The sequence below is a fragment of the Carassius carassius genome, chromosome 42 (assembly GCF_963082965.1).
Source record: "Carassius carassius chromosome 42, fCarCar2.1, whole genome shotgun sequence".
Taxonomy (NCBI): Eukaryota; Metazoa; Chordata; class Actinopteri; order Cypriniformes; family Cyprinidae; genus Carassius; species Carassius carassius.
In genome coordinates, this window is record NC_081796.1 from 14,209,313 (window position 1) to 14,219,810 (window position 10,498).

The window sequence follows — 10,498 nt, forward strand, 5'->3', positions numbered from 1 at the left end:
TGTGAATATGCTGGATGACTGAGTTTTAGTTTAATACAGTTATCATGTCGAATGCATCAAAGTTCGACAGACAACTTTTATAAGAGTTTTAATGCTTTACATCTATTAGAGGTTAACCGTAAGCCATTTATTTATCCATTGGACTTTTGTAGATCTGTGCAACAAATTCACTCAGTCTTATATAAGAAGGCCACAAAAAGGACTGTGAATCACATCCTAAACAAATGTTATAGAAGAATACATGCAGAATGCCACAAATCTGTGATGTTATACAAAAAGGGAGCAGGTAGAGAACAAAATTATTTTTTTATTTTTTTGTATAGTGTGGTTCATACAGTATTCTGTCTAAATCATTTTTGGCTCATGCACATTAAGCAAAGGTTTATTATGGTTCATGAACATATTATTTGTTTTGTTAAACATATCAAGTATTTTCATATTCTAGTGCTGGAATGATTGGAATTGGTGACAACCTACCCAAACCTAAAACACAGTTTTATAGAGACATTTGGCTTGTTTATACATGAACCATAAGCAAACTTTTAATTAATCTGCAAATTTCTCAATTATGCATTCTTGAGCTAATATGGGAGATTTATTTTTGCTCTTTGCCGAATGACAGACGTCTTTCCTCACCCTCTGTCCTCCAAAATAGCAGCATGTCAGTATTTCATAAAACCTGCTTCAAGCCAAAAATGTTGAATTCAGACATTTGAGAAGTTATACACTGTTGTGTATTTTGTTTTTCCCACACCATCTATCCTCTTTCCAGTCACCTGAAAGGGAATTATCTGTTGCTTTTGTTTTTCTGTAATGAGGGCTTTAGTAGGGCTTCAGATAGGAAAAATTGTCAGTCATTGGATGATCTTCGTCTTTTGTAAGAGTTAGTGTTTTTTGCGCATTACTTAAATGATGCTGGGATAAATATGATGTTAAATGGTTTAGCTTGTGCACTCTTATGAGTCGGCGCTGCTTGGCTTTGGACTCTGTTGGGATAATCAGCAAACAGGGGAGCTTATAAATGTCTCTTTAGCTGGCATATTGAATGTGTGTGAATCAGAGCCAGATCTTTCTATTTTCAGTTTCACAGCACACATGGTCTAATGCCTTTTAAGGGCCTTTTAAAAAAAAGTGCCAACTGGTGTTCACAGAAACCGGTGAACAATGCCGCGGAAAGTATTCGTGAGACACCTTAAGGAGACTTTGAAGGTTAGCTGTCAAACAAACACAGTTTGCCATCTTTGGGTTATTCATTAGTGAAAACATAACCCATAGGGTTCATTCCGCCAGTGAAAAATATGTTTGTTTTTTACATAATGCGTTTAAGGGAACAATTTGAGATGAAAATTGCTCCTTAACACACCTGGAAACTTATTTTAAATGCTGTATCTGTGTGTGTTTTGGTAAAGAATATGATATTCATGTTTATTTGCTGTATTTGAATGGGAAAAGTTGCCATTTTCCAATTAAATGAAGGGTTTTCTTTTCTGAATGAGTTGTTGGATGTCAGAATCATCACCTAAATTGTGTGTGTTTGAGTAGTGTGAGAGTTGTGGTTGAGTAAGCAACAAAAAGAGGAATGTTTTAGGCAAGGCACAAATCTTTCAATTCGTTGAAAATGCGTTTACCAGAATGTGGAAGTCGACTAATGCAAAATTTTAATGTGAACTGAAGTGTTTCACCGCAATGTACATTGAATTTCCTTTTGTTTTTATCCCCAAATGTGTGGCATAATTAGAATAAACACTGAAAATGTTCAGTGTGTGTGAACGCGTGTGTTTGGAAAAGAAACAAAGTTGCCGGGACTCCATCATGTTCAATATGTTTTTCATGACCTTGTATGTATGTCGCTTCTTCGGATTGCTGAAGTACTTTGAACCGATGACAGTTGAGCACTTGACAAGCTTCACTGAAATATCTATTTTTCTGATTCATGTTCTGTTGTCCTTGTGCTGCGAATGAAGGTGAATGTTTACATGATGTATTTAGGTCAGATTAGTTATCTTGGTTTATATCTCTTAAACAGTTTGGTACAATTTTACAACATATCTCTTTAATGTGTCATACACATTCGTGCTGCTTTACGATTATGATTGCCTTTTTAATTACAAGGTGGGGGAGATAGAATGTCACCTAGATATAAGCCTATGTACAGTACAGACCAAAAGTTTAGACACACCTTCTCATTCAAAGAGTTTTCTTTATTTTCATGACTATGAAAATTGTAGAGTCACAATGAAGGCATCAAGGGCTATTTGACCAAGAAGGAGAGTGATGGGGTGCTGCGCCAGATGACCTGGCCTCCACAGTCACCGGACCTGAACCCAATCGAGATGGTTTAGGGGTGAGCTGGACCACAGACAGAAGGCAAAAGGGCCAACAAGTGCTAAGCATCTCTCTGGGAACTCCTTCAAGACTGTTGGAAGACCATTTCAGGTGACTACCTCTTGAAGCTCATCAAGAGAATGCCAAGACTGTGCAAAGCAGTAATCAAAGGAAAAGGTGGCTACTTTGAAGAACCTAGAATATGACATATTTTCAGTTGTTTCACACTTTTTTGTTATGTATATAATTCCATATATAATTCCACATGTGTTAATTCATAGTTTTGATGCCTTCAGTGTGAATCTACAATTTTCATAGTCATGAAAATAAAGAAAACTCTTTGAATGAGAAGGTGTGTCCAAACTTTTGGTCTGTACTGTATATTTAAAACGACTTTGGTATACTCCTCCCGAGAAAGTCAAATGCAAAAATAGTATTTAGTTAGTTATAATAATGCTCTGAATTCAGTCCTTTTTGTCCAAAAGGGTCTGCTCACTTCAATTTTCATGGTCAGTTTTCCAAAAGCAGATCTTGTTGTTCATTTGGATTCATGAAAGTACCAATAGTGTTTTCTTGCACATTTGGATAGTTAAAATTTTTTGTATCTCCTGGTATAAATTATGAATAAAAAAATATCCAAAGCTTTGTTCTGTGCTGTCTGTCTTTCATTCTTTAGATATTAATATGAATGAACTTATTCAGATATTGTTTGTAGATATTTAGATGCTTATGTAGATATTTAATTATGGAGGTATTTATTTGGATACTTATGTAGATATTTAGACACTTAGATATGTCTTTCTTTAGATTATTAAATTAATTTGTGTATTTTAATATTTGTTTAGATATTTTGTATTTAGATATTTATGTAGATATGTTAATATTTATTTAATTTATATATTCATTTATTTATTTTTTTAATTCTCATTATATTGGTGATGGTTGGTTTTGGACTCCCCCCCCCCCCCCCCCTAACTTTTGTCAGACATTCAGTATTTGAGGTGTATTTGTACTGTTAGGGTTCCATAATGACAAAAATATAGAATATGCTTGCAGTTCTTGTCTTTTGGCTCATAAGGAACAGAAAAATATTTCTTCTTTCTCTGGGTGCAAGATGTTTTATTCATGGTAAGGTGGTGATAAGTTGTCACACTAGGATGCCACCCTCATAACATAGCACGTCCTTTTAAATGTGCTGAACTGAGTGAGTCAAACTTTGTGTGAAAAGAAGAGGTTTGTTTTGATATGCTACGATATTCAGTTCTGTTTTGGGATATAATTGGTGCTATGGATCCATCATGTTGTGTTTTTAAAGCCTCTAATCCACCCATTGTTTAGGTAAGAACTTATTCCACGCTGTTTAATGCATATTTCACTGTTGGGGAAATTTTTGTCCCTATAGTTCAAAAACTGATTTAACAAAAGTGTTTATGACTGAATTCATTAGCTACAGTATATGCTGAAGCCCAAATTAAATTTAAATAGCTCCCTGATAGAGTCAGTTTCAATTCGAGAGAAATCGCTATTCGGTTTGTTTTTTAGTGGGAGTGTTTCTTTCTCTCGTAAGTCATCAGTCAAATGTCTTATTTCTAAGATTTATGACTTAGCCCTGCCATCTGGTCCTCTGCATGAAGCTCCATTTGTCAGCGGATGATGAAGACAACTCAGATTACCCAATGAACACAGCTTTGGCTTTAAAATGTCGTGGCAGAAGGAACTGTGGGTCTGCAGCATAATTATGAGACCCAAAGTGCCGGCTGGCACCAGATGTTTGTATTTGTGGGGTAGTAAAGGTTCGCGTTTGAGAGCAGTCTGTGATCCAATGCCAAAGGTCTAATCACCGCTGAAGCTAACATGACTTATTTACTGATCATAATGAATTAATTAAATAATGGCTTGTGCATTTCTGCTTTGGTGACAGTGAGGTTGTTCTGGGTTATTGCCAGGTTGTTTATTGTTTGATGTTTAATTTTGTTTCTGAGTCTGTTTTTATTGTGTTTGATGTTTATTTATTTGTTTATTTATTGGATATGGGAATAACAGTTGTTTTACAATTATTATGTGTATAATTATAATTACTATAAGAAAATTGAAAATTGCTTATTAAAAATTGAAATCAATGATTTCAAATGTAGTCATCAAAAATATTTAAAATGGGTTTCGGAAAAAAAATTGAAAAATTAATTTTGCAATATGCTTGTTGCATTTGACAACACTGAAAAAAATGGTGTAATATTTAATTTCACTCAGAAATTGCTAGTAATTTTCACAAATAATTATAAAGATATAGCAAGTACACATTGAACACATTAAATGTGAAATTTTGAAGTAAAAACATTTTAATATTTTTTATTTCTTTTTTATAATTTCGTCACTCGGAAATTGCTAGTAAATTTTATGGATAATTACACAGCAAGTAACACTAATGAATAGTATTTTCTTGTAAAAATAAAATCCTCCAGTGATGATTTGCAAAGAAATCTGATAGGAATGAACTGATATGAAACCAATAAATTCTGATGATTAGGATATGAATTGCATAAAAATGACATTTTTATGGAATATCCACATTAGATGATGTACCATTTTGAATGCCTTATATAACAATATTGGAGAAATAATTTTGTGAAAGAACAAAAAGAAACTACATTTCATGGAAAAAAAATAATTCATTATATATATATATATATATTTAAAATAATAATAATAATAATAATAAAAACGTTGTTCTTGCAAAAGTCGGCTCCACAATCCTAGAATGTTGCTGGGTATTCGGAGTTGTTTGTAGCATACAGTAATACAGTTGTTAGGATGTTCAGCACTGTAAAAAATAGCTACCTGGTTCTACTTAAAATCATAAGTTAAGCAGCTGCCTCAAAATTTTAATTAAAAACAAAATGGATTAATGAAATGTTTTAACTCATTATTTTGAGTCTTGTTAAGCTGTGAATTGTTACCAAACTTCAGTTGGGTGCAGGTCACATAATGAGGCTAAGATAAATAGAAGGGTTATGCACAATCATGGGGTTGACTGCTGATCTGACAGTTGTCCAGAAGACAATCATTGACACCCTTCACAAGGAGGGTAAGCCCCAAACATTCATTGCCAAAGAAACTTGTTCACGCCAACCCGACTCGTCTGACAGAAAAATGAGGCACCTGGCACAGCAAAAACGCCAGTGTACATTGAACTCAATTTGAGTCAAATTTAACACTCTTGAAATGTATATATGACTCCCTCAGTTTTAGAGTTAAAATACCACTTTCGAAAGTGTGAAATATGTACATTACTCACAGAGTTCATTCTAACACTGAAAGAGTTTATTTGTAAATCCAGCATGGTGTTAAAATGTACTCTTTCAGAAGTGTGAAATATGTACATTACGCACAGTGTTATTTTAACTCCGAAACGGAGGGAGTCATATATATATATATATATATATATATATATATATATATATATATATATATATATATATATATATATATATATATATATATACACACATTTCAGGAGTGTTAAAATTGAGTTCATTGTGTGGTGTTCAGGTTCAGGGGTTCAATGTTCAAGTAAAAAAAAAAATACATACATATATATAAAATAATCCACAAATCAGTGCGTATTTACAATTATACAATTACAATTACAGTGTTTTCAATACATTTAAACAACATATTCTTAAAAAATTACAACATATAGTCAAAGCAAATCAGTATAAAAGCAAGTCAAAGCAAATCAGTGCAAATTCTTATTTTGTCAATATGTATTTTGAATTTTATTAGGTTTATAGTGCTTACATTTATCTGCTTAAACCACAGCATCTCATTCATTACCATCAAAGCTGAATACAGGGTCATACTTAGCTGATGCGAAGGTGCAAAGTAGGGAGCGTCCCGGGGTGGGACATTCAGTCAGTTTACCACTCAAGTGCGAAGTCAGTTGCGACCGCACCAGTTGCACCCCGCTAAGGACGGCCCTGGCTGAATGTATGTTACTGATCACTGAACAAAGTCTGTGCCAATGGCGTTTTCACCTCCTTGAAGGAAGTGGTCTCTTTCTTTTTTTTAGGATGACAAGACATGGTTCTCTGCAGTTTCTAGCTAAGCAAGAAATCCACTCTCACTTGCAGCATCACAAAAGTGCTCCTATAAAAATGGGGGGGGGGGGGGGCAGAATCATTTCACATCCATTTATCAAAGCTATTATTAACAAGTGAAATGTCAAGAGACAAGTATCAGTTACAATACAATAATAGTTTTCTCAAAACATTTAACCAAAAAATTCTGTCATAATTTTTTTTTATCTTCATGTGGTTCCAATCCTGTATGACATACATGTTTACATGTCTGTGGAATGGCATGAGTATAAGTAAATAACAATTCAGGTGAACAATTTGTTTTAAGGGTTATTTCGTCCCCCCAAAATAAAAATGATGTCATCTTTATTTACCTGACTGCTGGTCTCTGTGCATGAATGTGCGTTGTGAACAATCAAGATTAATAAAAACACAAAATAAAATACAATCTATGTGCTTTTTTTCTCTGAAGTAAATACATCTGTTGTGCTCATTGCAACAGAAAGTTATCACGTTCATCTGTCAGCTGTCATTTCGACTGTCATGAAAACTGAAGCTCCAGTCCAGAGTCAGTGAAGAAATTACACATTTTTGGGGGATTTCCATGATAAGTTTTTTATGTAATATTTTTATTAATCTTGATTTTTTTTCACAACTTGTGTGCAATTCAGAGTGAACTGAACTAATAGTGTCTCATGAGCACAAAGTCATGCACAGAGACCAACAATCAAGTCAGGATGTTTGTTAAATAATATGAAAAAGTTCAGTATGTTTCTCACCAAACCTTATTGTATAACTGCAGAGCATTTGGAATATACATCACATGATACATAAGACCACTTTATTATACTTTGGCGAATAACATCAAGCTGTTAAAATAGAAGCCATAGACTGACATTACATGGACAAGCATATTCGGGACATTTTATTTAAATCTCCTTTTGTGATATGACATAAGACAAAATTCAAGGTAAGTAGATGATTATGTAAATTTTTGGGTAAACTATAACCCTTTAAGGGAAAGCATTTAACTCACTGTAAAAATATAGATTTTTGTTGTAAAAAGAAGTCCGTCTTACTGGAAAACAGGTTGTGATTCCTGAATTCCATGTTGATCTCAATGCGCTGAGGCAGGGCTCCGTCTATCAAAATGAATGCACATAAATGGGCATAAAGACATAAACTAAAATTATATAAAAAATACATGTAAACGAGGTAAAACACTTACTTATGGTGTTTTCCTTTGATAAAACCAAATTCCCCGTCTTCTCCCCATCGTGAGTGAAAGAATATATCTCTCTTGGAGAACAGCACATAAATATCGCTATAAATCAATATAGTATTATTAAATACATATTTTTAATGAGAAGAAAATACTTACTTTCAGAATTCCCTCATAGAAAATAACTGACATCCTTGTCTGTTCCGCTTCGCGAGTGAAAGGAAATGTCATTGAGAAAAGTTTATGCGCACACAGCAAATAAATATCGTTATAAAACGATATGATATTACAAAACACATTTTATGAATAAGATAAAATACTTTAATTCGCCATTTTCCATCCTCATATGCACCGCATCGCGGGCAAAGAAAATGGCGTCTGTGAAAAATATTTCAGATGGGTCAGGCACTCGCACACGCGCAAATGTCCCGGATGTGACTATTCTTCTCGAGGCGCGCACATGCGCAAAGAGCAGTCCTCCACTCAATTTAAAATGGCAAGTTCATTCAAGCACCTGGAATTTGTGATTCATTGAAGTAACTTATGAACCTAAATTGGAAGATTGAAAACTCAAACAATTGAGTTGAAATGTCAAAACTCATTTTTTTAATGAGTTATGATATATAAGTTATCATAACTTTTTGATCAGATAATGCTTTACAGTGAGGGTGGTTGCAAGGTTAATGCTTATCAAAAGAGCCCAACTGCAGCAGGTCTCTAGATTTTGGTTTCTTCTTGTTTCAGCTGATTTTTAGACATGCAATGAAAGTCAGCGGGGCCCAAACAACATTGGACCCTATAACTTTAACTGTCTGGAACAACGTTGTGTTCCACAGAAGAAGATGCTGACAGAATTAAAATTTTTGGGTGAACTAACCATTTAAGTATGAGACATAGACACTAATACACTAAAGTCAGTTGTCATTCAAGCTGGAATCCTGCCAAACAGAGTTGCAGAATATGGCCTTTATTGCACCAAAAGTCACATCTGGTACCTGAAGGACAACAGGTGACAAAGAATAAAGAGAGTGAGAGAGAGGCTCCAGCAGTATTATGGTGACAATATTCTCTTCTCCCAGTGATCCACTGATCCTCATGTGGCAAAGAGAACAGGTGGTGCCCATCAGGAAGTGGTTGGGGAGAAGTCTCTGTAGCCGTACTTCAAGGAAGAGCATCCCACTATTGGTCCTTAAGAATCTGAGCCATTCTGTTAGAAGAGAAAGATAAAATCCTAGCAGGTGTTCCTTTGTCAGGTTAGTCTCTGATAGAGTCTCAGGAGCTGATATATCTTTGGCATGTTTTCCTTTCGCTCCAATCCAAAGAGTTTCTTTGTCAACACACAACTGATGGAAGCCTCATGGAAGCCTGTTTTAGTTGCGCAATCACATGCAATCTATGAAATAACATGTTGCACCAGAAATGTGCTAACAATTTACATAATAATATGCACCGTGTTAATATTATGGCTAATACTGTTAGTTAATGCGAACAGTAAATAATAATGTCTAATATTAATTATGCATTAGAGGGATAGTTCACCGTCAAATTAATTCATTAATTAAGTAATACTTTTCTTACCCTCATGTTGTTCCAAACCTTTTTCTTCTTTTCCAAATGGTTTCCATCCCCACCCCCCACCCCGCTCATGAAACTATAATACATTATCATTTAATAGCAGGTAATGTGCAATGTGACCAAAAAACATTAGTATATTCTTTTAAATTATATTATTATTATTATTTTTCACAGGGGCATGCAGGTTTGAAACAACATGAGGGTGAATTGTGGGTGAACTATCCATTTAAGAGCATGCTCTTAATACTATATTTTTTATATTTTCACATAATGATTCTCTAAGTTCAATAAAGAAGTAATCTGTTTGTTTTCAAGGTTTTTTTGTTGTTGTTTTGTTGTTGTTGATTATTTAAATGTGTCATCAACGCACTAAATAAAATCTCATTCAAATGTATAATTTATGACAACCAGAAATATTCTGATATAAATTGTCAGTTTAATTGCAATGCCTGTTTATCCTTCACAGTTTGTCAAAAACTGTTTTGTGTCTCCACCAATCCATTATCAGCATGCCACATTAACCAACAAAGCTTTCACACCAAAAAGTGTGTGTGAATCCTCTAGGCAGTGTTTCTCTGTATTACCTTTCTGCATCATTTTCGCTGTCTCCACTGGCGTTTACATGATCCACAAATCTCTCAATCTACACAAGCCACCAGCAACTCGGCTCTGATTAATGATGCTCTGAGCAAGCAGACATTGCAGGGTGTTGCCCTGTTTAGCATGCCGTACGTTTGCCTGTTTACTGTTCTGAAGATGGCTTGTTTTTATTGGTTTCTTTCAGCATGCTTTCATGTACAGCAAATGTTGATTAATGACAGATATTTAGCCTGATTCAAGCCATGTGCATATTAATTCTAAAATCGTGTTTGCTGAAAAATTCAACTCTGAGAAGTGGCTTGATTTTATGTGTATCTATCATTGACATCTATGTAAATGAAGATGTTTTGTTTTGCTCTGTTTTGAGTACATTAAAAAGTCAGTGAGAGAAGAAGAGGCTGAGTCTTAAAAAGGAAAAACCCTACCTGTCTTTTTTAAGGAGAGCTTTGGATGACTCATCTAAAGGGGGAGAGGGGGAGCTAGCTTTAACTTTAGAACAAAAATAATAATCAGTGCATGTCTTAGAGATTAGATATAGATGATGCACCAATTAAAATGCATGACAATATCATACAATGATGAACAACATAAATATGCTGACCAGGATGAAGAATTGCAGAATGTAAATTATTCATGTAGCTTTAACAGTAGAGCATGGTGTTAACACTGGCGAGGTCATGGGATCGATTCCCACAGAAAG